This window comes from Mastigoproctus giganteus, chromosome 10 (assembly GCF_048544385.1).
Source record: "Mastigoproctus giganteus isolate SK-2022 chromosome 10, ASM4854438v1, whole genome shotgun sequence".
In the NCBI taxonomy this organism is placed as follows: domain Eukaryota; kingdom Metazoa; phylum Arthropoda; class Arachnida; order Uropygi; family Thelyphonidae; genus Mastigoproctus; species Mastigoproctus giganteus.
Genome location: NC_143584.1, coordinates 97,709,709 through 97,734,000, shown reverse-complemented (window position 1 = coordinate 97,734,000; position 24,292 = coordinate 97,709,709). Strand labels below are relative to the sequence as shown.

Genomic DNA, 24,292 nt, shown 5'->3' with positions numbered 1-24,292 from the left:
GTATGCATTGCTGCATATCAGCCCACATCTTCGGTGAAAAACCAATACATTATGGAATGAGAAACGATCTACCATAAATCAGATGACCTATTCTTAACATCCTTAACCGTTGGAATGAGGAGACGGATCCTCGTGCTGTTGTGTTGCCCCTGACATATCTGCTTCACTTAATGGCTTGGTTTCTTATATCCCTCTTTTCTGTATATGAACAATTCTTTCTAATCAAATTTATTGAGTTATTCTTTATTAAACTTATTCTATATCAAAGAGACTATTTCATTTCAAATTTAAAGATCAATTATTAATCAAGGACTTCAAGATAGGCATCGACCAAGGTGGTTCCTTATCAACCTTGTTCTTCGCTGTCACTTTTATACTTCTAAAAAGTACAAACCGTAAATAAAAACCATGGGTTTCTCGGATTCAGATGATATCCTTTTCAATTGATTATACCGTCAAACTGGAAATCCTCTCATACTAGCTGAAGGCTAGTATGAGCCAAAATTTTAAGACAAAATATTTTTCTGCCAGGTCAAACTATGAGGATTATTTAAAATTGGGCGCTAAGCAAAATAGTTTGGAGGCACTGCCTTATGACAGCCGCTGTTTTAAATGAAATGAAAATAAAAATGCCTTATGACAGCCAATGAGTTAACTGTGAAATGTTCTGGATTAGAAGGGACAGATGGCGATATTTTAGAGTAGTGCTTTGCAAGCTGTTGGGGGGTATTTTTTTTTTTTTTTTTGTTAATGAAAAAAAAAATTAAATTACTTATTCAATTATTGAATTAAATCATTATGTATATATAATAATACACAGGGTAGTTCAATTAAAAGGCATCGTGGTCTATTTTGCTTATTTTCAGGTTTATGCTATTTCGTATTTAGGCTTAAATATTTGAATTTGATGTTAAAATTTGAGAAATTACTATTTAGATTTTACGATTTCTAAATTTACATTTTACTTAATCTACTGCTTTTTTCTCGACGGGAAAGGTCTTCTCCAACCTTGGCGACGTCTAAGAACTCATCGGTGTATTTCTTAACAGTTTGTAAGCGTGAGGAGAGGCGACACATAACTGCAATCGTACAGCCGAACCGCTGGCCCACTACCAGCCAGAGAAGCTGATGCTTACTTAAACACACACACACACACACACACACACGCGCGCGCGCGCGGTAACAGCGATACTGAAGAGCGAACATCATATACAGCCGATATGCTTTCACCCACCAAATAAAGTCACTTTATGTTCATTTCAGAAGTACACCGATGATGTTTTAGACTAAATCGAGGATATGAAAAACTTTCCCATAAAGCATTCCCGTCTTTGTATGCATACAAAGACGCTGTATAAGCAGGGTGTTTTAGTTGTAGCTATAAATCGCCGCTTAAATATGCATGCATGTTGAAACAGCGATTTGCTGATTGGCTCGGGTACTTCACTCTTATTTCGATCTTTTTAAGACCACAGCATTAAACAAAACCTTTTAAAGCTATCCGAGCGCATGAATAATTTTCAGGCTTCTTAGAATTAAGAAACTCGAAATCTTACAATTAATAAACCTGATGTGGCTTGAAAGAATAAGAGCTCGCTTTGCGAAGCAGTGTTTTCCTTACCTTGTGATGTGGAGTGTTTTCCACACCTTGCATGCCAAACAAAAGCGTACCAGTAAAACAAGGAACAAAAAACTGCCCAACAAAGTTTAAATTAAAGATATGTAGTTAATGCAATAACGTTTATATTAGAAAACACCATTTAAAAAAATATTTCGTAATCTTTTGTGACTAGTAACATCAGGTTGGTTCCTTCACTTTGCGTCTTCGAATATGAGAAACGATACGCTCGTTCTTTGGTCATTTGGAAAGCGAGTTATGTCGAGTTACAAAACTCGATGATTTTATTTGGAACGATAATTACATATCGTAACTGTCAATATAAGCGAATAAATGGATATTTCTCTCAGTCTGATTGACACGCGAAGTGATGAACTGTCAAGTATCGTAACCGAGGACAAGATTTTTATTTATTTATTTAATTTGCCAGTTTTAACTTCAGCCGACTACCTGCTTCCAAAATTAACTCACAGAAAGGCAAAATTATGTTTTAAGAACGCCATTATGTTCTTTGTTTAAAGCCATTATAACTATGTGTATAATTGTATTATGTTAAACAGAACATAAATGTAGAAATAAAAAAGTAAAGAGATGGGGGAAAATAGCGTAGCACGGTTATATATGTATGTATTTTTCAGAAAATCCATATATATGTGTATTTTCTAATAAAATTTCAGCTATTATTTCCATTTTTATGTCTACATACCATGTTATTTATTCTTCGAAATTTCTAGATTCTTGTAAAAATTTTATTTCCAGGAATATAAAAGTAACTCTTAGTTACTTTTATATTCCATTTGTTTTTTCGATTTTACTGAAAACCGTTGTTCACAAATTTGCCTAATGCATAAATTCATTAGTCAAAATTCTTTTTCAGTTATTATTAATCACCACCGCTATATTTCTAATATCTATATATTTAAATCATTTCTTCCATATCTCTTTATACTTCTCTCACTTTTATTTATGTTTTCAAATATCTTTACTTTAACTAGTATTAAGCTAAAATGTTACGTCTCTAGAAATTTCAATTATTTCTAGTTTTAATTTTGTATCAACTGTAAATTTCAAGAGCCATCTTCTAAAAATCCCCCTTTTAATTCTAGTAATTTTACATCTTCCATTAATTTGGTAATTAAAATTTTATTCTCATTTTCATATATTGGTAACTAAATTTTATTTTCGTCACTTATGTTCACGTTTTTATCGGTTGGCCTGCGGTTTACATCAGAAATGAAGAATGAATGATGCTAATTTGTTCGCAATTCTGGCCATTGACACCAGATGAGAGGCCGGTTTTGTAAATTGGGTGGCAACATCGTCATTTGATCAATTTTTATGTATTTTTATTAGTTATCTATTATCCTCACTTTCTTTGTGTTCTTTTTTTTCCTTTCCTCTCCTCCTTACACGTTATAATTGGATTATTCTCTTCTTCTTCTTTAATGCTGCCGAATGGCGTTTGCGACTTCATTTCGATATTGTTCTCTGTCTAGCGCTGCGTGTAGAATTTGTGCTGTTGTCATGTGAAGCCAGGTGTTGGTGTTATCTAGCCATGCCATTTTCGGTTTGCCTGGGAGTTTCTTGCCTTCGATCTTTCCCTCCAGGATGAGTGGTAGTAGGTGATATTTTTGTTGGTTCCTAGCGATGTGACCTAGGTATTTACATTTCCTGCTGATGATGGTTTTGAGCAGGTCCCGTTCCGTGTGCATGTCCTGCAGGACCTGTACGTTGGTTATCTTGGCTGTCCACGGGATTTTCAGCATTCTTCTGTAAAGCCACATTTCGAAGGCCTGGAGCTTTTTTGTAGTGGCTGATGTTAGAGTCCAGGTTTCTACATCGTAGAGCAGTATTGGCCAGATGTAGCATTTCAATATGCGTAATTTGAGCATGATGTTCAAGCTTCTGTCGGTGAGGAGGGTTTTCCACTTGGTGAATGCCTGCCTGGCTTGTTCAATTCTGCTTTTGATTTCGGCCTCATGGTTCAGCTGGTCATCAATGAGTACTTCTAGATACTTGAAGCGGTGTATTTGCTCTAATTTTTCATTGTTTAGTTTGATCGTGATTTTGCTTGCAGTCCTGCTGACCTTCATCACCTTTGTTTTCTTTTTGTTAATTCGTAGCCCCCATACTTGGCTTTCTATGTCCACTTCGTTCAAGATGGTCTGTAAATCTTGTTCTGAATCCGCTATTAGTGCTGTGTCATCGGCATATCTTAAGTTATTGATGTAGTGTCCGTTAACTTTTATGCCGATGTTCTTGTCAGCCAGTGTTTGGTCGAAGATCATTTCCGAATAGATGTTAAAAAGAATGGGAGATAATGGGCAGCCTTGCCGGACGCCTTTTTTTTTTATTGGAATTGGGTCAGTCAGGTCGTTGTCATAGCGAAGCCGGGCTGTTTAATTCCAGTAGAGAGTTGTAATAAAGTTGATATCGTTGTTTTCAAGCCCAAGTTTTCTCAGTCGGTCAATTAGACGGTCGTGGTCTACTCAATCGAAGGCTTTCTCGTAATCAATAAAACATATATACACGTCTTTTTGATGTTCATAGCGCCTTTTTAGCAATATTTGTAAACAGAAAATTGCTTCTCTGGTGCCTAGTCCCCTGCAGAATCGGAACTGTGTGTTTCCTAGTGCACTTTCGCACTTACATCTTATCCTTTGCTGAATCACCTTGAGGAAGACTTTTAGCACCTGGCTCATTAGATTGATCAGCCTGAAGTCTTCGCATTTCCGGCTGATAGCCTTTTTTGGTAGGGCCACGAAGATGGATTGGAGCCATTCGGATGAAATGTCGTTGTTGTTGTATATTTGATTGAACCATTTCGTTAGTTGTTGGATGTTGCTGTAGTCTAGTTGTTTCAGCAGTTCCACATGAATCTGATCAGGTCCACAGACCTTGCCTGGCTTTGTTATTCGGATGACATGTTCCACTTCAGATGTTAATATGTGGAGATTGTCTTCCTGTGTTTGTTGTTGCGTTTCTGCCGGTTTTCTGTTGGTGCCGAACAGATTGTATATATAGCTCTTCCAGGTGTCGAGTTTGGCTTGTTTGCTTAGTATAGGTTGATTGTTGTCCGTATATAAGCTTGAGATAGGAACCGGTTTGTAGATGTTTCCAGCTTCTTTAAGCTTCTTGTGCAGGTTAAAGTTGTCATTTTTCTTGATTAGGTCTTCGATTTCTGCACACTGATCTTCCATCCATTTTTCCTTCGCCGTCCGGATTTCCTGTTTGATCTTTTGTTGTATTTCTTTGTATTTTTCCAGGTTGTTGTTGCTTTTGAATGTTCTCCGTTCACCCATTAGGTCTAGTATGTGCTGGGTCATCCACCGTTGTTTCTTTTTCGACGCCTGATGTCCTAGCAGGGTTTCTGCTGTTTCATTGATGCACTGTTTGAATGAACGCCCGAACGCTTGCACGCCTGTTGTTACTACTTCGATCGATCTGATTGTAGCGTTGAGATGAAGCTGTACTTGTCGCCTGTTGGCGTTGTTCTTCATTTTCTCCAGGTCGATTCTTTTTGTTGTGCTTCTGCGTTTGACTGCTCGTAATTTGAGACGTAGTGTTGCTATTACTGGGTTATGGTCTGATGATATATCAGCTCCAGGGTAAGTTTTTGCCTTGAGGACACTTGACTTATATCTGATGTTGATTAAGATGTAGTCAATTTGGTTCCTGACGATATTGTTGTCAGAGTCTTGTGGTGAGGTCCAGGTGTATAGTCGTCGAGGTGGTAGTTTAAACCAAGTGTTGGCAATGCTAAATTTTTCTTCTTGGCAGAACTGGACGAGTCTATCGCCTCGTTCATTCCGTGTCCCCAAGCCATGTTCTCCGACAATGTTTTGTAGATTTCCTTGACCGATTTTGGCATTAAAGTCACCGAGGATGACCGTAATGTCGTGCTTCTTCAGCGACTTTAAAGTGTTGCTTAGCTTGTCGTAGAACAGTTCAATTTCTTGATCGTCTTTGTCCGCTGTTGGTGCGTAGACCTGGAGCACATTCAGGTTGATCTTGTTGCCTGCTAACTGTAGTAGTGCGATTCGTTCCGATATTGGGGTGAAACTGGTGACTTTGTTGGCCAGTTGTTTATGGACAACGAAAGCGACGCCGTACATCTGCTTGGTGTTCTCTTCTCCTCCGGAACAGAAGACGTGGTGGTCGTTTGATATAAACTTCTTTGTTCCAGGCCATTTGGTTTCACTTAGCGCAAATATGTTGATGTTAATGTGTTTCATTTCTTGTAAAGCATTGGCTAGTTTTCCTGGTTGTAGTAGGCTTCTAACGTTCCATGTAGCTAGTTTCAGAAAATTCTTCGACGCAAGCTCGGAGATTCTTAGCACCCCTGTCCCATCCAAGGGACGCCGAAACTCGGGGCCGTGGTTTATTTTGCTTGCTATCATTGAAGTTTTCAAGGGAAGGATAATCCAAGTAGTTTCCCGTTGCTTTCTTGGATCACAATTTAGTTGAAAAGGTCGTGTGTGGACCTTTTGAAACAGGTTTCGTCTGACGTCTCCACTGAAACCTTTCCGCCATGGGAGGCCCTTCTTTATCCTATATTTTTCTATTATAGGCCAACAGCTTATCAGCACCCTCCCCCACACCATAATGCAGCAAAATTAAAATTAAATTCTTAAAGGATAAGGCGAGATTTGAAATGGTACACCTCATATTATGTCTGTATATTGCATATATTTTATATTAAGTATATACTTGTGTTTCTTGGGAGGAGCAAAGCCGAGTTTCAGGGAACAAAATCGACTGGACCCACTCTTAACTATCTCAGCCACGGTGCAAAAGAAATGTATGAAAGTTGTTACTGTCCATGCGGGAATCGAAATAAGGTTACTTCCATTTGGTGTGATAAAACAGCGGTAAAGTAAAGTCATCCAGCGTTATAAATCCCATGAAAGGTTAGGACAGGAAAAATAACGCAGAAAGAAAGCAGAGAGGCCTTTAGAAAAACCACATGATTTCTCTAATGACGCAAAACATAAGATGATTTGTTATCTCACGATAACAAGAATAATGGTACCTGTCATGCGTATTTGTAAGCAATGAATATTGGGATGAAAGGTTGAATGCTCTTCGGCCGATCAGTTGGTTTGCGAAGCATACAACAACACCGTGATAAGGTACTCTTCTGTCCTTCTCTGGTCAACTATAAACAGAATATTTTTCCCATCCTAAGAGGCCTTTTCAAAGTTCAAAACAGGAAACAGTTCAATATTTCGGATTAGGACAAAGACTGAGAGGACATGAGGCTTTCTGTAGTTATGCCAGACTAGATGTTGTGAATTAAGAAATTTTTGTGAGTGCTATTGCGTACAACATAATTCCCAGAAGAGAAAGCATTTTTGAAGTTAAACGTTCCTAATGATTTACACGTTTTCAAACTTTTATGGGATCGTATTGGTCACATTGAAAATTAATTATACAGCGAAAGGACTAATGCAATCACCAGTGTGACTTGATATCGCGTCTCCAGCTTCATTTAAATTTACTGGCGTTACAAAAGTGTCTCCATATGCTAATGGATATATTTAGTTTCGTCAAAGATTTCTTTCCAGGGAAATAGTTTTGTACGCATCGCTGGTGACAAGAGGATGAATGACGGTGACAAGAGAATTAGTAACCAGGAGGATAGCAGCCAGTGGAATAAACATTTTAACTCGCATCCAACGATCGTATGAGAAATGAAAGAAACTCGAATTAAGTTGGCATCTTATGGATCAATTTCAAATTTTCGATGCTTGAATAAATAAAAAAAAAGTCTTGTTGTTATAATAGTATAATTTCAACGTTTTTCTATTGCCTCTGTTGATTCAAATACGTTATTTGCACTTTTTTAACACAAATTTTCTTTTATATTTCTGCAAAACTTTAACTTTTGATGCCTCTTAAGACGGATCGCCATTTAGTGCGATAAAAAAGCGGTAGAAACGGAGGTTTCTTATTAGAAATTGTCTTAAAATCATACTGTGAGAAGGCTACAAAAGGTTTATTTCTTAAACTAAATTACTTAAACACCGATCCCAAACTGATTTTATTAACCTTCCTGAGGAGATTATGTACAAAATAAACAGTAAACTTTTCCAATTTTTTCCAAAACTACGTGACCAGAACCTTAACGATATATCAAATTAGACTGGTTTATAATTAAAGTATTTTAAATGCGTTTCTGATAAACCGATTTGCGCGTATTTATTGTAGCTTTTTGTCAATCACGCAACAAATGAAATCAATACCTTTTGGGGATTGATTGACAGCCAAAGTGACGAATTGACGTTGAAGGGAAAAAAGTTACCGACCTGCGGAAAACTTATTTCCCGAAGAAGCGATTCCATTTGCTGATAAGTGTTTGCGCGCCAGTGCTGGAGGAGGAGGCATGATATCAAGTTCTCTGAAATCGCATGCAGGAAGAATAGAGTCCTACTCAACCTTTATGGTGAGAGGTTTGGTTATTTGCATTAGCGAGAGGTATCTCCGGCTGCTGCACCTTGCGTATTATGTTTGTAATTAAGTAAATTGCAGATGTTCTAAAGAAAACGGTTGGCTATTTAATGGGATAAAATATCGAAATCTCCCCATCTTCTGGAAATAAACTCTACTAATTTCGCTTAAGGCGGTTAGGCCCAGTACCAGGTGGTGTAAAACAACTAGAAGTATTTCAGACTATGAGCGGGATTTATCTTAAATTTTACACTAAGGAACAAATAATTATATCTGCATTATCCATCCACAATGGACTTGTTTTTTGGCAGTCGTTCTATTTTTACTCAGGCACTAGGTCAAAGGTGTGTATAATTAATCACTTCGACAATGAATACAAAGTTAACCTATTTAGAAAGCACACTGGCTCGAACCATGATCCACTGAAATGCGTGTGCTGCTCCACTCCGTTGCTTCACCACTCGGGTACATTGGGAGAGCTCTGTTTTATCGAAGCTATGGGTAGCACGGTGGATATAATCACCGAGCTCCACACACACAGGGTTGAAATGCTCATGTTCGAATACTGTCAGTGACGCAAGGAATGAATTCTGTGGGCTTTTTTTCGCAGTGTGGCTGAGTTAATCGGTCTCAGGCGAGGATAACATGTTTTTTTTTTTTTTTTCTCGGAAACTCGGGGTTTTCGTCCAGAACAGCAAATCGACCACAGAATATAGGCAATTTGCAGATGCAATATACTGACGCCTGATAGCAGTGGTGACTATAAACGGCACGTTTAGGTTCTACGCAATGTCTGTCTCTGTACATAGAACATTTTTTTTTTTAAATTACACAGATTTTAGTTTTTCTTGTGCTAGTTCGGACAAAGGACCTCCTTTTCATCATTATTTGAGTGAGTTTTCACGCGCGCATGGATAATTCCGAATACCGGGAATGACGAGAAAATTTTTCAGATTTTTTCGAAGTGGGTTGAGTTCCAGTTTCAGATAAAGCAATAGGGTTCTGCCCAAGGTTATTTCATTTCGTAAACAGATAAATCGAATTTTGAAACATATGCGGACACTTCAGCAACAGTGTAAATAACATCAATGACCGTAGCCATTCGTAACGTTTCCGAGTTTTTTTTTTTTTTTTTATGGTTATTCCGTAATTGATGAATTCTGAACGTATCTCTCAAGAGTGCAAGGCATTGAGGCGTGCGGGGGGGAATGGAGGGGAATTTTTGGAGTGGTTATCATATGTGGCATCCCATTCTTCATATTTTAAAAATATGGCTTAGAAAAGTGCTACTGCACCGTAGGAACTCTGTGTTGAAATACCAATTGGACGCCTTCAGGACGACAATGCCACTCTCCTTAGAATATGTTCACAAATAGCTCGAGGAATATTTATACTTAAGGGCATCAGTCCTTAGTTTTTAAAATTGAGGAAATTGCAGTCCCATGTAGATTTCTCAAATACCCTTGAGTCCTTGACTGTGGATCCCATCAGGGACATTCATTCAGTCGCATCAGAACATAGCAATGGAACACCAATACAACGTGTGTCCTGATCCTTTAGATGTTCATAGAATTTCTAAAGGATCAGTTTCTGTTATGGCACAATGTTTGTTGAATGTTATTAGTGGAAGTTGCCTAATGTAATACAGAGGGTATTAGAATCTTAGCCACAATGTATTTATTGTCGGAAATAACTTTAAAAACGTTTTTTGTTCATTGATTATTTTTCTTTATAATTTATACATATTTTTTTTTATGAAAACGCCAAACACTAGAGGTATTAGAACATATAGTACTTAGTACGTTGGAGGATGAGAAGACGAAAGAAGATATTTGTTGACATTGGACTTGAACTTCTGTAGACTGTAATTTTCAGGAAATACGTATGAAGGAAGGTTGTTCCAGAAAACGGCAGTTGAATGAATAAAGGAGGAGGATGAAAAGTTGGTTCTGTGAGTTTGAAGTTGGACAGTAGATGGATGTTGGCTGGTGGCGGCACGTGTTCGGACTGTTTTGAAAGAGAGAGCGGAAATAATAGAAGCCAATTCAGACGAACAGTGCCCATGGAAGTATCTGTAGAAAAGGCATGCAGCAGAAACAGTACGTCTATGAGAAAGCGAGTGGAGAGACTCTGTTAGAGATGAGTCATTAATTAACCTAACTGCCCTCTTCTGAATGGAATCTAGAGGCCTGAGAGAGGTTTTGGGGGCACCACCCCAGATGTGGGAACAATATTCCATGGTAGGGCGAATTTGCGATTTGTACAGAGTGAACAGCTGTTTGAAATGGGATGCTAGCAGGTAACACCGAGAGCGAAGAGAAAACCAAAATTTTTAGACGCACAGGGAGCAATATTTGTAATGTGCTTGTGCCAAGAGAGATCAGAAGTCAGGTAATCCCCAAAAGAGATATATCATATTGCCTAGAAATTGGAGTGTCAACAAATATAAGCATGCGGGGCAGAAGAATTCGTTTTGCGAGATATAAGACAAGACTGAGTTTTAGAAGGATTAAAATCAACTAAGTTGTCTTTGTCCAACTGCAGATCGGCATTCAAGGAATTAGTAGCGGATATTCGAGAAGTTGAAGCTGATTGAGCAGGGCAAAGTTTCTCCAACTGTAAAGTGGAATGCAATGTGCTCTCATCGGCAAAACTATGGATAGGATTTCCAGTCAATGGAAGAAGGTCATTAATATACAAGAGGAAAAGAGTGGGGGAAAGAACTGAAACTTGGAGGACACCAGCATTAGTGGAGAAGTTAGAAGACAGAGAGCTATCTACCATCACCCTCAGGGAGCAATCAAAGAGAAAATTGGATAACCAATTACAAAAAATAGTTGGCAAACCACAAGATTGAATCTTGTTTAGAAGACCTTTATGCCAAACACGATCGAAAGCCTTTGAGATGTCAAGAGCAACTGCTTGTGTTTCACCAAACGTTTTCATTGAATTTGTCCATAAATGGGTAACATAAGCCAGAATATCACCAGTGGATCGATGCTGGCGGAATCCATACTAACGATCGTTGATCAGACGGAAGGTTTCTAGGCAGTTTTAAGAGTTGGCGGTTAATTGATTTCTCCATTACTTTAGAAAGAGTAGAATTAATTGCAATGGGACGTTAATTGGATGGGAAAGATCTGTCACCTATTTTAGGGACTGGATGGATATGAGCAAATTTCCAAGCAGAAGGAAAAACACCTTTGGAATAAGAAAGTGAAAGGGGCGGAAAGAACGGGAATAAGTTCAGGAGCACAGGTTTTGAGAACAAGTGAAGAAATACCACCAGGACCTGGCGCTTTCTTAGCATCAAGATTCGTCAAAATCCTTCTGACATCCTTTTGATGGAAGACCACAGGAGGCATTGAATGGAGCGTGTTGGGAATGGTTGGAGGTGTTTTACCAAAGTCATTAATACATGAGTTGGAAGAAAAATGGGATGCTAGCAGGTCAGCTTTATCCTTGGCTGAAGTGACTATAGAACCATCTGGTTTTGACATAGGTGGGAGCAGAGATGGTGGCCGATCAGGCTAGCCAGGTGGGTAAAGTGCCTGCCTGGCAACCCAAAGGTAAAGTGTAAAGTGTGTTTAGGGTCGAACAGCACCAGGGGTTTCCCCCATCTCCGCGTTGCTTTCATTGTGGGTGAACCAGTTCGCTGGGAAGCCAGAGATCTAAAAGTGTATGGATATTGTATATGTGTAGTGTCATGTACCGTTGTTCATCTGGTCGTTTAGCCGCTGGACCCCTACTGAGGCCCAACGTTGCCCCACTTTCGCCCCGTGGAGGCAGACCAGGAAACACCAGTAGACTAAGATTTACTCTGGCAGGTCCTGCCGCTTAATTTCCTGAGATTTCGGCGGCTAGGACCTAAAAAAAAAAAAAAAAAACCATTAGGTTAGTGACGATGCACACACATATATATACACATGTACAATTACATACACGTGTATACATACACATATGCGTTGGCGTGGGGGTATGATCGCTAAGGTTGTTATGCCGAATTTAGGCTCAAAGGATTTTTGGCACGTTAATTTTTGTTGTGTGGGGCTTTCGTTAGCGTAAAGACAGAAGTGGGGGGAGACAGAAGACTGGGGGGTGAGAGACAGAAATATGGGACCAATAGAGTAGGTAGCCCCAATTTTCAGTGAGGCATGCCCATGCCCCACCAGAGTAGAAGATGTAGGGTGGCGAGAAGGGGAGGGAGCAAAAGTCGTCCCCTCCCCCCTCCCCAAGGATGTGGGAATAAAAGGTGAAGGGGACTAGAGTGCCCTCTTCAGGTCGCCGTCAGTCTGTTGGCAGTTATGCTGCTTTTTGTCTCTTCTCTGTTTTCAATGTCACTCATGGGGTAATCCCCGTCCTAACTTCTCTTCCAGTTGTCAGCGTTTCATTTGGTCGAGTCTGGTGTCCCGAGAATTTCGATTTTCTGTTTCATCTGGTAGCGTTTCTTGTCAGTCTCTGTGTTGATTGCTGTAGATTGCAATTAGCATTTTCCTCCTGGGGAATAGATCCTGCGCAAAGAGGGAGAGCGCCCTGTATTCTTCCTCTGAGTCCAGGAAGTGGGACTCCAATCCCTTCGGAAGGTATCTGATTCTGGTTATGAGAATCCCTCTGAGGTCCTCATATTGTGGACATTCATAAGCTATGTGGCTCCAGCTTTCGCTCTCTCCACATGTACAGCTGGGATCGTCGGTGAGACCCAGCCCGAAAAGCTTTTCATTGTAAGGGCCATGTCCTGTTAACAGTGTTGTCATGTGGTACCCTGGGAAGTACCACACCGGTTGTTTTGGATATATCTTGCGGATGTCCGGTAGGAATTTTTTTGTCACTTCTCCCTTGGTTGTCTCAGTCCACCTTCTCTGCCAAAGGTTTAGGAGGTGGGTCTGTAACCTGACTTTTTCATTCTTTAGACTGTTCCCCGGATCAGTCGTGTAGCCCTGATGGGTGGCAGCCACTCCCCTGGACAGCAGGAACAGCAACCCTGCCTGGATAACCTCTAGATCCATGGGGAGCACTCCAGCAAGCACCTGCAGTGCTGGGGTGCTTACTGTGCTGCAAGCTCGCGTTGTTGTGAGTAATATGGTCCTTTGGATCGTTTCAAGTGTTCTTCTGTTCACAACCAGTGCCGCTTTGGGAAACCACACCGCTGCTGCATAGGTGATTGCTGGTAGGAAAGTTGTTTTGTAGTATATTGACAGGGTTCTCTTTTTGAGACCCCAGTCTTTCTTTGTGATCCTGGCTACCATCCCAGAGTAGCCCCTGATTTTTCTCCGGATGTATTTCAGGTGCTGCTGGAAAGACAAGTTATTATCCAGGATTACGCCTAAGTACTTTAGCTCGCTCGCGAATTTTATGGTGACATTTTCAATTTTTATTTGCGGGGGCCGCCTCAATTGTAGTTTCCCTCTGAGGAGGATTGATGAGGTTTTTTCTGGTGAAATTCTTAATTGGTTTTTGGAAGCCCATTGTTGTAGCTGCTGCAGTGCTCGGTTTGCCAACACCTCCAGTTGGGCCCAGGAGTCTGCCTCCACTGTCAAGGTAAGGTCATCTGCGAACGCATGCGCTCCCACGGGTCCCAGGTCCATTTCTAGGAACTCATCGAGGACAATGTTCCACAGGAGTGGCCCCAGAACCGACCCCTGCGGACATCCTCTGTGCACCTCTCTCGTAAGTTTCTGGTACTGCACGTTTATCTCCACTATTCTTTGGGTTAGATAACTTTCGATGACTTTATACAAGTTTATGGGCACTCGGGCCTTCCTCAGCCTCGCCAGGACGCTTGGCCACCAAAGTGAGTTAAACGCCCCGGCAAAATCAACGGAGATGAGCAGCAAGTACTTTTGTCTGCAGTCTTGCACTATCTTGAGCAGGTTCCCCAGTGCATCCACAGTTGAGGTCCCCGGTCTGAAGCCATACTGGTTTGCGGATTGGAGGCCTGCTGTTTCATAGTGATTTGTTATTCTTTTATGGAGCAATCTTTCAAACAGCTTGCTGGCCACTGGGAGCAGTGCGATCGGTCGATAGGCCTCGGGGTTTTCTGGATTCTTTGTAGGATTTTTTAGTATTAATTTTAGGTTAGCTATTTTCCATGTAGTTGGGAATAGACCGGTTTCTAAGCATCTATTGTATAATGTGAGGAGTAATTGTGGCTGAAATTCCACTGTTTTCTTCAATATTTCGGGCTCAATGAGATCAAGGCCTGGGCATTTCTTGTTTCTGATTCGACGTGCAGCCTCGCCGAGTTCATCTAGGGTAAAGGGGGGTTCTATCTCTTGACTGTTGTAGTTGTTGTTGTTTTCACATATGTGTTGCTGTGCTGGTAAAATTGGCATTTCAAGTTTTAGGAATATTGCATCTAGGATGTTATTTATCGACTGCTCCCAAGTGGTGGTAAGATTTCCATGCTGGGTCCTGGTGGTAGCAATCACCTCCCCCCTGGGAAGCTTATTGGTAGTTACCTTATAGACTACTCCCCAGGGGTCAGTGTTTCCGGTTGTGGAGACTAGGCGCTCCCAAGCTTGTCTTTTGCTTTTCTTGATGGCTTCGGTGTATTGGTTTCTGACTTGTTTATATCTCTGTCTTAATGCTTCGACTTCATTTGCTGGCCATGTTCTTCGGGCTCTTTGAAAGTCTTTTCTTTCTTTCATCATTCTCCGTCGGAGGGCTGCAATCTCCCGAGTCCACCAAGGGACGTCGCGGGTTTGAATCCCGCCTCGGGCTTGGATCACAGTAAAATGCAAAAACTTTGGGAGGTGCATTATGGTCGCAGAAGCTGATGCGCCAACAACTAATAAAAAAAAGGACAGATGGTCAAAAGTTTCGGCTAATAGCTTTAGCAAGAGAGCAGAATGCTCAGCTACCATTAGGGCACGAAGCAAGTTTTCTACTCTTAGCCTGTTCAAACTCTAGTTTGGACTGATTAATAACTGCTTTACAATTGTTGCGAGCTTTGGTGTAGGCAGATTGTGAATCAGAAGATTTGGAAACAAGTCAATTATGACATGCAACGTTCATCTCTTGAACAGCCTTAGCACATTTATTGTAAAACCAAGGTTTAGATAAAGGAAAAGATTTTAAAGTGGAGTGTGGGATAAAGGATTCCATTCCTGCAAGAATAATTTCACTGACGCGATCTGAGCAAACGGTTATATCAGAAGTTTTGAAACAGTAATCCGGCCAAGGAAAAGAAGAAAATAAATCTCGCAGGTCATCCCATTTTTCATTCTTGTGAGGCAAAACAATACGAGATTGGGAATAGCCATGAGATAAAGGATCCGTTGGAGAAGAGACAATCACCAAGTTATGATCTGAGTGCCTAAAGGACCACTCACTTCGACCGTCTACTAATATTGCTTTTAATGTGAATAAATTAATATCACGTGAGCCTTATTATTCTTAATATCATTTAGTTGCGCGAGAAAAGTATTTAGAAATTTCACGTGATAAATGTGAAATATATTTTCATGAAGCAAGAAGTAACACTAATCCACATTTCAAATGTACACAAATTTTCTTCGGCTCATCTAACTGGAGTGGTTAAATCAGCTATTCATCGAATTCAAAGAGAATTTATTCACGAGAACAGAGCACCTGACAGGATATCGTTGTTAAATCACAGAGAGAGAGAGAACCCAGAGCAGTACAAATCTACCTTCCGATGAGTGCACTCTCTGAAAGATTCTGAGGAAAACGCAAGCAACAAAATTCTATTTCAGCAAAGTTTTGACTTATGTGCTTATATCTGATTTTGGACAAGCGGAGACTTGTTTGTCTTATCGAAGGGAAACGCTCACATGATATGCTTTTACTTATAGTACACGAAACCGTCAGAGCGTTTAGTTAAGTGTGTTTACAGGATCTGTAAAGAGGATCTTGTCTTTCAACGTTAGGCTGCAAAAATAGGAAACTGAAACGTTTCATTTAATCATAGAATGTTTCTGGCTCGATAAATAGAAAAATGAGCGAAGAATCACTGACGTTTTAAAACCCCTCGCAGTTCTTGAGTGTTGTATTTTGACGAGTTGAAAACTAATTCCTGTAATTTATGTAATTTCCATAAACTGATAGACAGGATGCATTACGTTGAGCTTCTCCGCCATGATCGGACTTAAATTTTCATTGAAGGTACCTACTACTACTTATAGAAGAGGTTTTGAAATTGAAATGAACAGATTACACTGTCAGTGTAATTTATCTCTCTCTCCATTCCTGTCATATTTCTTATCCGGTTTCATCGAATACTGTATAACTTATCCAAAAGCTCTTGAGCTGTAGATTTGGTGTATGCTACTTTAAAAAAAGATTTTGAAATCGATGCTTTTTTATGGACAAAAAATTCCCAATGCTTTTAATAGCAACCAATGTCCAACAATTGCACTAGCAGTCAGAAGTGCACAGGCCTGAATTCCGAGTTTGACCTCAGGGTTTGGTGCAGTTTTTTTTGTTGTTTAATAATTTCTTAAAATATTTGTGTTCATACAGATAATGGTACTAAGAGACATTCAGTAAGTCTTTAAAAAGTTTGTCCTTGTATTATAGTTACTAAAATTAAGATATTATTTAGATAAGCTGGATATTCGTTGCGCAATTAATACACCACATTTCTTTTAATATGCCTTTCTTTTATATACAATTTATGGTGGGTGTCACGTTTCTTTTTCGATACCCTGCTTAAAAGTGACGAACACACGATCCGTTCTTGGCGATAAAAATTCTTACGGGTTTTCTTTTTCTTTAAATAACTCCAAACATATTGACGAGTGACACAAGTGTCACCCATCTTGCAGAAAGCTTCACAGAAATGTTCATGAAGGAAAACACATTAGGAAGCCGTGAAGTTTGTACAATATTTTGTGGTATCGTGGCCAAGTTAGTCGGGCTCAGACGGGAAGTGAGTGATTATTTGTATATCAGAATTTTAATCAATTTTTTTTATCAAAATATAGTAAAATACTGTTTCTATTATAATTTATTATATAATCAGTATTTTGCCAAAATACTGTTATATTTTGCATTTAATTATTTAGCTCGCATTCTACTCCGTTTTGTCATATAATATTTTATTGCTAGTTGAAGTACGTACTCGTCGTTGTCTTGTGGAATTAAATATTCACTTTATATAATGATACGTGGTTTTAAAATCGTGTTGATTAATTCTTTGAATACCTTATAAATTATTTTGGAGCTAAAACGCGCTTCTCGATAAAGTGTTTTATTGTTCTGAAACATATTTCGAAAAATTTCTCGGTGAAATCTTGCAGTCTCATGAAGAAATTTTTGGATCTGTTAATCGACTGATATATTTATTGGTACATTGAGAACCGTAATAATCGCTTTCCCGCAGAAAAAAACATAATAATAATAATAAAACAATTACTGTCATAATAAAGCCGGTATAACAGAGTAGTAGTTTCGACCTAGAATGCACAATTTACAAGTATAATAAATATACTGACGCTTGTAACCCACCCAATATCCCATTTAAGTTCATACCGCCTGATGGTTTTAACAGGCACTTTTGCACACTTCCACAGAAGATTCTACAGTTGCATTATTAGATTAGTACAAAGGCAACTGAGGCTGTGATGCACCTTCGATGAAGCTATGCTGGGATGAGTTCATTTTTTTGTAAAGGATATTTTTTATGTTTTTATCGTAATAAGAGATCCTCTCCTGAAAAAAGGTAAATCGGAGCTCCCACTTAAAACACCAAAACACGTTTCTGCCACTGCTCATAGATTCCCCAACAGCAATTAGTGCGGGATATGTGGAAACATGTACGTTTTGTACCTTAGTCACTGATCTCCATTTTGAAAGGAGGGGCCCCCCTTCCTTGATAGTAAACACCAATTAAATGACGCTAAGTTTACTACCACTTTCCTTGTTAGTAACCATACCTTGTTGCAGCTTGAATAACAGCAACAATCCTTGGAAGTAAAAGAATTGACTGGAATGTGATCAGATCATTTTTCAGTGATGAAATTTAGTAAAATAATTAGTATTTTTTTAAAGTGTATTTTACAGCGGTCTGCATTTTTCGAAGAGTTCTCTGATGTTTTACTACTGATAAAAAATCTGAACATAAATCTATTATGTCAGAATTTTTTTACAAATAAAAAAACGCGAAAACGTTGGAGGTTCTTCTGGTTTGCGTAGTTTTACAGATTTTACTAACAGGTTATTTTTATATAAAAGTACCGATAACAATATGTAAAAGCAAAAATATCAAAGGCTATGTCCTCCTGTCAAGCATGGGCAGGAGGATGTTTAAATTCAAAATGTGCGGCGAACTGGATTTCTTATGCACTAGACAGTTAAACTTGAGCCTTTTGGACTTTCTCAGGAAGCTAGTATCTTTGCGGTAGTACAGTTAGTATAATCACCGTCCTCTTCACACCGGGTGGAAAAGACCTGAATTCAATCCTGCCGATTGACGCGAGGAATTTTTATAGTATTTATACAAAGTGGCTGAATTAGTGGATCTCAAACTCGGATAGCATGGAAACTCAGAAACTCGGGTTTTTCGTCTAGCAAACAGTAAATCGACCACAGAACACGCAATTTACGGACACACGACGCAATATGGTCTAAGTTGCTGCTGCGCCTAAAACCCTACAGCAACTAATCGGCAGCTAGTTTTGATGGCTGTTCTTCTTAGCGTCTGGAACAGTCGTCCATTACATTGACATTCGATCTCCCCTTGGTACCTTTATTCCATTTCTTGTATATATCCCCATGAAATCTTCCCCTCCCCCTGCTCTTCACTTAAACCCCTAAATTCTCTGGAAAATAGTTGCGATAGAAGTGTCCCTTAGCACTCATATTGTAGCCTAGTTTCCTGAATTTCTCCAGCATGTTTCTCACGATCTGAGTGTTTATTCTTTCCAGAAAAATTGCGTGCATTTTGAAAGCTAGTTTAAGTTTGATTCATGAATTCTTCAAATATAGAGTGTAGCCGCAACTTGCGTATTTGAGGTCTAACAAAAATAACGTGCTTTGATTTTTTTGTTTGTAGCGATGGGAATTTATTTAGTGCAAACATGCTTGAAACAATTTCCTTGTTGTATAAACTGTTTCATCAAACCTAGCTTTGTATGCAGAGTAGGTAACAGCCCTTCGTTTTTATCTACTAGTGGAATATTCTTTGAGCTTGATGCCAGAATTTGTCTTGATGGCCACACTTTTCTTTCTCAATGTCTCTTCTTGCTCGGCTTTTTTTTTCTTTTATTTATTGAACTAGGAGGTCCCACCCAGCTCTCCTGGCAACCCCACCCATCTATTTACAATACTGTGCAGTTATCAAACGTACATGCTACTAGTTGGTTTATCCCATTCGCGTACAAAGCAAAGTATTTTTGAGTAACCAAGTTGTTGGCCGAATAGCAGACCAATATCTTTAAAATCTGTATACTCTATCCAACTATGATCCTTGTACTGAATTTTTTTTATCAAAAGGAGCTTCAAATTTTCGTAGTTTTGTTTTAAGTGTGCTGAATGAGCTTCCAGAATGAATGCATATTTGTTTACATTATGAAGAACTCCTGTGAGGCTTTGCTTCGATTATTAAATGAATAGCTTTCATTCTGTCGGCTGGTAGAAAATTTCAAAAAAGTTTATAACTGCAGGAACTTTGCAATGGCACTTAATGATATATTGCAATATATCATTAGGCTTTTTTCTGAAAAAAGGGAATCAGTTCTTTTTCACGATGTCCATACCATTAAAAGACTGACTGTTCCTGGAGAAGTAGATTCTTGGATTACAGTATTGATCCTATAATAAAAATTCTGCAGACCTTTTGAGTAGATTTAAATCTCTCACGAGATCGTGGAGTTCACTTTATATAAACAGCTGTGGTCCAGGATTGTGAATTTCTCTGCACCACAAATATCAGATTCAGGATCTGATGGCATATATTTAAGAATGACTGGTGGGGGCCGGCCTTACAGCTGAATAATTTTATTGGGGTACACAATGCTCTGCTTGTTCTTCGCGTTATAACCTGCTACATTTACGGAACGAAAATAGCAGTCTTTAATATGATCTCCACATCGTGGAATGCCAAATGTCATGGCTTTCTTTTTACCACCACAATCCCAAGTTGTCCACGCATGGCATGGCACGGCACACTCTATGGGAGGCCCAACTTTTATATTGGTCATCTAATTTAATTCTAAAATATGCCGCATGTACATTGTAACAAAATATATTTGGGTTGTTCACACAACCGATGCCATTGCCAAAGACGCAGAACGGGATAATCACTGGTTAGCACGACTGCACCAGAAAACAACTGAATATGGAAGGAACACTCAAGATAGGGAAAAAACGAGCTAGATTTTTAGAATTAGTATTAAAAGTGCACCCAGAAACACCATAAATTTTGTAAACATCAAAATTATGCGGACCAGCTATTTCAGAATTTGCTAAGAACTATAATATGCCAGCTCGTGGCATCATTTTCATCTGTATGAAATGATTGCACACCGGGATGCGCTGCAAAATTCTTCCTAATATTTTAGCAGAGTAGATAATTTAATTTCCATACAAAGATCCGAATGGTCGCTATAGACCACGTAACTCTAACTTTTAATACTGGTTATGAAGTCATCGTTTTGATCGCAATTGATTTTTAACTACGGCAACAAGATGAAAACGAGAGCTTACTCAAAACAACCCATCTGAAACCTCATCACTTACTAATAAACTCAATAATCCAGTTTGCCAATATAAGATTAACTGCGAACTTTTATATTTGCTGGGTGCGTTTACATTAAAATTAGATCGATTTCACTTTTGTCAATTTGGCCCATCCCTCCTTATAATGTCTATGTCACGTGAACTACTTCGTATTTATCATCTTTACGTTCTAACCTTTCAAATGTACGGAAATTAGATTTAATACTAATAATGTAGCTTGTATTTGACTTTTACTCAGTCTTTTGACTCTAAAAAAAACTAGTTGTTATTTATTTTTCAACAGTTTTGAAATGGTATAGGAGTGCGCTTAGCTGGCCTTCAGTTGTTGGATGCATCTGCAGTCCAAGTACGAAATAAAAGTTAATTTTCGGGTCCCCAAAAAGGTGACGAGAGTTACAAATAGATGACTCGGTTTGGCAGTTCCCATTTTTCTGGAATTTTTAACCGTTAAGACCAACACGTTTTAAGTTCGCCTATAAGGAAATCGGAGAGAGAGAGAGAGAGAGAGAGAGAGAGAGAGACTCTTACAACTTCCTTTACCAAATTTACAGAACGATAACTGCGTTCACATAAGAATAGTTTACATTCTATATAAAGTATTGATAAATCAGACTTCTTAATACAGGATAATAATGACATAATCGCATACCTCGTGTGAAAAGGAGAAAGCTGACCTCAACTGGGATTCACTGGAACACTGTTTTTCGGCCACTGTATTTCTCACTGATTTATCTGGTGCGATACTGGAAATGGGGGGTTATTCCCTGGGAACTACTGACTCTTCCAGGGCTGTTCGTGGTGGACTGGCAGATAAACCCGGCTCGCGCCGAGTTATGTCAAAAGAGAGTTAAACAACAACAACAAACAATAAAAACAACAGAAAAAAAAAAAGATTAAACGAACGCAAGCGTATGGGATGACGACGTTAGCACGTGACAAGACGTTTACCGATCGCAACTGTCACAAGAGGTGTACGCAAGCGCGCGCGACATTGATGCTAGTGGTTGGAGCTGAACCGAAGGTAGAAGTTTATTAAATTCTCACTCCTGCCCACGGCTATGAGAATGGGGAACGGGGGTGAGATTCGCTCGCAGGAGGCTCGACTAATTTCCCCCTGTATCGCGTGGGATTCCGATATATCGCGCTTCGATAATTAGTGGCGCTTTAAAATCACCCTCGAAGTCAATTAATAAGGAGAGTCCGAGCAAAAAAAAGTGGTCAATTAAATCGCACGATGAGAGCTGAACGGTGGTTTTAATCTATGTGTTAATCACCGACATTTAGCACCAACGGGCAACCCTTAACGAGCGGGATTACTCGGTATTGTCTCAAAAAGCAGGATCACCACATCGGGGCAATTCTTAAATTGCTCACTGCACGCTAGTGAGCGACAAAATGCTTCAGGTAAGGAGGGGAAAGCGCCAAGTTTCCATTGGTTCTTTTACTAGGTATCCTTTGTGTACGGCACGTTGCTTGGTGACAGTTAATTGAAAAGGTGAAACTCTATAAACTTATCACTTAAAGTTTAGTCAGGTAAAAACACACGCGCTTAGAATCCAAATATTCAAGTAAACAACGGAGGGAAAAAAGTTAATTTAGAGCTGAAGAACCTTGGAAATTTCTGGACCAGCAACGAAGTCTGTGATAAGTTGATGGGACGCAAAAGTTCGCTAAGATTGAATATTGTTAATTTATAATGACTAAATAAATGTCTTGTGGTTGGAAACCATGCACGGAATACGAAATATCGAAAAAAAAAAATCAGCGCAGTATGCTGAAGAAACGAAATAAATATTAGAGTATTTTAAGATCGATCCTGTTTTTAAGCTCATGTCATGTCATGTCATCTCACGCGTTGAAAACTTTTTTATTGTTTATGAAAACACCAAACACGAAAGTTATTAGAATTTATAATATAATTCTTAGTATCATGCATGGGTTGAAGGCTGAGAAGACAGAAGATAACTGTTGACGTTAGGCTTCAGTTTCTCTAGATAGGCGTATGAGGAACGTACAGAGTAGGAAAGAATGAGATGTGTACAGAAGAAAAGTAACGCAGAGAGCGAAAAAGAAAACCAGTTTTTTAAATTCAGAGGAAGCAGCATTTGTTATGCTCTTAAACCAAAAGAGATTAAATAAAAATAAATTTTCCGTTTATACACAACCATATAAGGTTCACAAGGTAGAGAAAACGTAAGAACAGTACCATATTTATCCGTCTTGTGGGCTTCAATTCAAACGGGTGCACTACTGCACCGTCGCGTTTGACCATTCGACTACGGCTGCCAGAAAATCAGAGTAATCCCTACTAGGGATATGTGACCTTGCCTGAAAATCTGTCTGCCATTGAAGATTAGCATAGGAGCAGTGGATTTTTCTTTGCAAAAATTAAGAGATGACTAGGTTTTAGATGGATTGAAATTGTTTTCTTTACTCTATTGGAGAAATACCATTGGAAAAGGATGGAGAAGAACAACATCGAAGAATTCGAGAATTTAAGGCTGTTTGTGCAGGGCAAGGTTTCTCAAACTGGAAGGTGGAATGTACTGTGGTATCATCAGAAAGACTATCGATACGATTTCCAGTCAGTGTAAGAAAGTCTTTAATATACCAGAGAAAAAGAGTGTGAGAAACTGAACATTGGTGAACACCACCATTAGTGGAGAAGTTAGAAGATAGAGAGCATTTGCCATCGCCAGCAGTCAGAGAGAAAACTGGATACCTATTTGAAAAAATAGTAGGCAGTCCATGAGATGGGAAACTGTTTAGAAGACATTTATCCAAACGAGGACGAAAGTCTTAAAAATGTCAAGAGCAATGTCAGTTTCATCATGCTTTTCCATTGAATTCGTCCAAAGATGAGTAACATAAGTCAGTATATCACAAGTGGATCGACAGTGACGGAATCTGTACTGGCGATCATTTATCAGATAGAAGGTTTTGAGATAGTTTAAGAGCTGGCGGATCCCTCCATTAATTTGGAAAGAACACATGTAAAGGCAATGACGCGATAACTTGAAGGAAGGAATTTTTTACCCTTTTTAGGAGCTGGCTAGATATGAACAAATTTCGAAGCTAAAAGAAAAACACCAGTGGAATAAAAAAAAGTGAAGAGGCTTGAGAACAAGTGGAAAAATGGCATCTGGACCTGGAGCTTCTTTGGCACCGAGATTGTTCCGAATTCTCTAACATCCTTCTATCGGATGACTACGGGAGGCGTTGAGTGGAGAGTATTGGGTATGGTAGGAGATAGTTTATTCGAGTCTCGACTAATTGATTACTGTTTTGCAATTGTTGGGAGCTTTAGTGTAGATAGAAAATAAAGCTGGAGATTTGGATGCAAGCCAGTTGTGATATGTTACATTCTTATCATGAAAGCCATAGCACATTTATTGTAAAATCGGAAGTTCACATAAAAGACGAAGTATTAGGGTAGAATGCGCAGTAAACGATTTCATTCGTACCTGAATAAAAATTATTATTCGTATTAGGGTCACCTAGAAAGTCACTTCAACTACCCATGTG

At 39.2% G+C, this 24,292-nt stretch overlaps 1 protein-coding gene across 2 annotated transcripts in view; it reads right to left on the bottom strand.

Moving 5' to 3' along the window:
* LOC150079182 (uncharacterized) overlaps nt 1-21,528 on the bottom strand; it is a 126,336-nt gene extending 104,808 nt beyond the window's left edge. The window contains exon 1 of one of the 2 annotated variants that reach the window (XM_090382607.1): nt 21,417-21,528. The gene's annotated coding sequence lies outside the window, so the exon portion shown is untranslated. The remainder of the gene's footprint in view (nt 1-21,416) is intronic. The other variant, XM_090382609.1, reaches the window with a different exon arrangement.
* Between the last annotated feature and the right edge of the window lie 2,764 nt (nt 21,529-24,292).